Raw genomic sequence first — 5,000 nt, 5'->3', positions numbered from 1 at the left:
ATGTATCCAACAACAACCTTGCTGTTTCTTCCCAATTCTTGGTCATGTCTCCATCCCCAGCACGTAGCGTAGTCAGCATCATGGGCGATCTTATTTTTTCTCGAACGATTTTGTAAGGAACTCCCCAAGGGTCTGTTCCCAGCTGATCGTTCACAAATCTTTCCCAGGATTGGCGCCTTGTAATGTCCAACTGATCCTTGTATCTCTGCTTCAGACGACGATAAATACGCAGGTGGTATTGTCGTTCGTCATGGGCAAAGCTCCTTTGGTAGTTGCTTCGCGCCCTTCTGACTGACCGTTTGAGCACAGTCAATTCAGGGGTCCATGGGGTGGACTCCCTGCAGATGTATCTCGCTATTCGAGGTACAGCCAGTGTGATAGCCGTTTGCACGGAGCTTACCAGCTCCTCCACAGCTTCATCAATATTACCTATGTCCTCTCCGAACTCGGGAGGACTGAACACCTGCACGAGTCGGTCCCAGTCTGTCCGAGCATAATTGAAGCGTTCCACCCACTCGCCTGGCACATCCGTGATGGTCGGCGCTATATCAAATGTTATACAGTTATGATCACTGACAGTAAGATGTTCTCTTACTTGCCAGTTATGGACGTGGGGTGCTGCCCTCTCGCTTGCTAGTGTGACATCAATATTTGATGTTGCTAAAACTCGTAGTATCCAATTCAGCTGATCAAGATAAATCTTGATGTCATGTCTGAATTGGCAGTAGACGTTTACAACGTACATACTGTAAGACAGCAGATTTAGTTGTACAACTATAATATGCTCAGTACAGAACTGATTTAATATCGTAGTTTTAATAGTTTTATTCAATACTATAATTGCACTCATGGGGTTCCCACCTGAGGATACCACCTGTGCTGTTGCGGGAAAACCAGGGACTCGACCCGCACAGGAGTTCGGTCTTGTATCAAAAGAATATCTATTCCTTCTTGTTCCGCTACCTTCCGTAGCTCATGTGCAACCATCTGGCTGCGCATAGCATTGACTTGTACCACTTTAAATATCGCCATAATCTGTTCTTTGGACAAGTCTGTCTAAGAACATTCGGTGGGTTGGACAATCTTTAGGTCCACCACACTTACGGCCTCGTCTTCTGCATGGTACACATACCGCAGCTTTGTCCTTATTAGGACAGCCTTTTTTGATATGTCCAGAGAGGCCACAATGGCCGCAAATGACATCGGGTTGCGTACAATATTTATTCGTATGGTTAATATCCTGGCATTTTGTGCATCTCGGCACAGCCAGGTAATCTTTTATGTTCAACGCAGAGTAGCCAACATACAACCGACCCACTCTCGTTAGTGATTTCCATAAACCTGGCGAGACTTCTACCACGTGGTGTACTGTCAGTTTCTCACGTGGTCCTACTTTAAAGCGTAACTTAAACTGTTCATCGAATTCTCCTCTTGTCATATTCATATCAAAATTTTGGGTATATATTGCGTCTACCAGATTGTCTGTTGTCATGTACGTAGGTACATCATACAGACACATCAAAGGTCGACGCTTGCGAGGAGGTTCACACTTCGCTTTGTTATTTAGTTGCTCGTTGTTTAAGATCTTTTGGCAGTCCTCTTGTGATGCTGCTTCTACTATCAGCACATTCTTTGCAGTGCGTACATTATTTATCTTTATCTTATCCTTCTTAGGATCTACGCACTTCTCGAATACTGACTTAACAGTCTTAATGTCATCACCAGGTTTAGGTTTAATGAACACCGTGGGAGTAACTTTCTTAATGTTATCCTGTATAGTTTGTTTCGCTGTCGGTGCCTTGGCAACTGGGGCTCTAGCAACCGCAGCATAAGACCGGGCCGGTTGACCTCTAAGTCTTTCATTTTCTTTTTCTAATTCAGCCACCCTACCCTCTAACTGAGAGTGGGCGATTGCCCAGTTGGCTACAAAGTCCCTAATATGGTTAATAGCATAATTGCTTATCTTACCATTTTTAATGCTGCTATCCAGCAATCTCAGAAATTTCGAATGTCGCTCAGCGACAGACACATTCTCGAGACTCGAAACTTCGCTAGTATCTAACGTATTAACACTCTCTTGATTCTCAGCCATTTTGATAATTAGAGAGTGTAAAAGTGGAGGCCCGTCTCTTGCCCCGGACCGGCCTCTCTGGCATGGGGGGAGGCTATATGCAGCTCGCTCACCGGTCCCGCCCCTTGACCAAGAGCTATCAGTAACTGAGCTGCCAGGTTTAGCACGCCGTGGGTACAGCGCACTAGTCCTCTTCAACAGCCACACCACCACAGTTTTCACCCGCTCCCTTATCGGCGAATGCCACCCACATTCCGGGAGAGCGGATTCACTCTCCGTCCTTCGCCCCCTACTAGGCCAGGTTCCCACCAAAGGCCAAAGACCCGGTCCTACTCAGGTGCCGGGCCGGTCCCCCAGACGTTCGGAGGTCTGGACCCATCTAACCTGACCGGGGACATGTCACCACGCCCCGGCTTGGCGGAGCATGTCCAAGACAAGGCGAGTGGCCTTCGCCGACTTGGGGCAGGATCCCACCACAGCAAATGCAGCTATCAGAACCAGTGTACAAGTTGTTCAGCACACTGTCGCGCCCCTACCCTTCAGTTGCCCGAAGGCTTAACAGCTCCACCTCAAGAAGGCAGGTAAGGGCACTTGAGAAGGAGAGGCTGTTTGAGACGCATCCTTCCCCACACTGCCTTTTACCAACCGAGAGCCCGCACAGCTTGAGGGCTCACAGTATGAGACAGCTGGAGCTAGTAGATAGGGACAGCGGGAATCTCGTTAATCCATTCATGCGCGTCACTAATTAGATGACGAGGCATTTGGCTACCTTAAGAGAGTCATAGTTACTCCCGCCGTTTACCCGCGCTTGCTTGAATTTCTTCACGTTGACATTCAGAGCACTGGGCAGAAATCACATTGCGTCAACACCCGCTAGGGCCATCGCAATGCTTTGTTTTAATTAGACAGTCGGATTCCCCCAGTCCGTGCCAGTTCTGAGTTGATCGTTGAATGGCGGCCGAAGAGAATCCGCGCACCCGCGCGCCCCCGGAGGAGCACGCTAAGGCGGACGCGGCCTCGCAGCAAGGAAGATCCGTGGGAGGCCAAGGCACGGGACCGAGCTCGGATCCTGCACGCAGGTTGAAGCACCGGGGCGCGAACGCCGCGCAGGCGCGCGCATCCTGCACCGCCGACCAGCACGAGGCCGACCAACGGCGAGAGCAGACCACGCCCGCGCTAAACGCCCGCACTTACCGGCACCCCTACGGCACTCACCTCGCCCAGGCCCGGCACGTTAGCGCTGACCCACTTCCCGACCAAGCCCGACACGCCCCGATCCTCAGAGCCAATCCTTATCCCGAAGTTACGGATCCAATTTGCCGACTTCCCTTACCTACATTATTCTATCGACTAGAGGCTCTTCACCTTGGAGACCTGCTGCGGATATGGGTACGAACCGGCGCGACACCTCCACGTGGCCCTCTCCCGGATTTTCAAGGTCCGAGGGGAAGATCGGGACACCGCCGCAACTGCGGTGCTCTTCGCGTTCCAAACCCTATCTCCCTGCTAGAGGATTCCAGGGAACTCGAACGCTCATGCAGAAAAGAAAACTCTTCCCCGATCTCCCGACGGCGTCTCCGGGTCCTTTTGGGTTACCCCGACGAGCATCTCTAAAAGAGGGGCCCGACTTGTATCGGTTCCGCTGCCGGGTTCCGGAATAGGAACCGGATTCCCTTTCGCCCAACGGGGGCCAGCACAAAGCGCATCATGCTATGACGGCCCCCATCAACATCGGATTTCTCCTAGGGCTTAGGATCGACTGACTCGTGTGCAACGGCTGTTCACACGAAACCCTTCTCCGCGTCAGCCCTCCAGGGCCTCGCTGGAGTATTTGCTACTACCACCAAGATCTGCACCGACGGCGGCTCCAGGCAGGCTCACGCCCAGACCCTTCTGCGCCCACCGCCGCGACCCTCCTACTCGTCAGGGCTTCGCGGCCGGCCGCAAGGACCGGCCATGACTGCCAGACTGACGGCCGAGTATAGGCACGACGCTTCAGCGCCATCCATTTTCAGGGCTAGTTGCTTCGGCAGGTGAGTTGTTACACACTCCTTAGCGGATTCCGACTTCCATGGCCACCGTCCTGCTGTCTTAAGCAACCAACGCCTTTCATGGTTTCCCATGAGCGTCGATTCGGGCGCCTTAACTCGGCGTTTGGTTCATCCCACAGCGCCAGTTCTGCTTACCAAAAGTGGCCCACTTGGCACTCCGATCCGAGTCGTTTGCTCGCGGCTTCAGCATATCAAGCAAGCCGGAGATCTCACCCATTTAAAGTTTGAGAATAGGTTGAGGTCGTTTCGGCCCCAAGGCCTCTAATCATTCGCTTTACCGGATGAGACTCGTACGAGCACCAGCTATCCTGAGGGAAACTTCGGAGGGAACCAGCTACTAGATGGTTCGATTAGTCTTTCGCCCCTATACCCAGCTCCGACGATCGATTTGCACGTCAGAATCGCTACGGACCTCCATCAGGGTTTCCCCTGACTTCGTCCTGGCCAGGCATAGTTCACCATCTTTCGGGTCCCAACGTGTACGCTCTAGGTGCGCCTCACCTCGCAATGAGGACGAGACGCCCCGGGAGTGCGGAGGCCGCCGCCCCGTGAAGGGCGGGGAAGCCCCATCCTCCCTCGGCCCGCGCAAGGCGAGACCTTCACTTTCATTACGCCTTTAGGTTTCGTACAGCCCAATGACTCGCGCACATGTTAGACTCCTTGGTCCGTGTTTCAAGACGGGTCGTGAAATTGTCCAAAGCTGAAGCGCCGCTGACGGGAGCGATTATTCCGCCCGAGAGCATCCCGAGCCAACAGCGGCGCGGGTCCGGGGCCGGGCCAGGTAGGTCCGTCATCCGGGAAGAACCGCGCGCGCTTGCCGGGAGCCCGAGCGCCCAAAGGGGCGAATCGACTCCTCCAGATATACCGCCGGGCAGCCA

At 53.2% G+C, this 5,000-nt stretch overlaps 1 pseudogene; it reads right to left on the bottom strand.

Moving 5' to 3' along the window:
* LOC124748445 overlaps positions 1-5,000 on the bottom strand; it is a 9,296-nt pseudogene that overhangs the window by 3,572 nt on the left and 724 nt on the right.

This window comes from Schistocerca piceifrons, unplaced genomic scaffold (assembly GCF_021461385.2).
Source record: "Schistocerca piceifrons isolate TAMUIC-IGC-003096 unplaced genomic scaffold, iqSchPice1.1 HiC_scaffold_417, whole genome shotgun sequence".
In the NCBI taxonomy this organism is placed as follows: domain Eukaryota; kingdom Metazoa; phylum Arthropoda; class Insecta; order Orthoptera; family Acrididae; genus Schistocerca; species Schistocerca piceifrons.
Note: the sequence above shows the minus strand (reverse complement) of the source record. Positions and strands in the feature narration are given on the sequence as shown.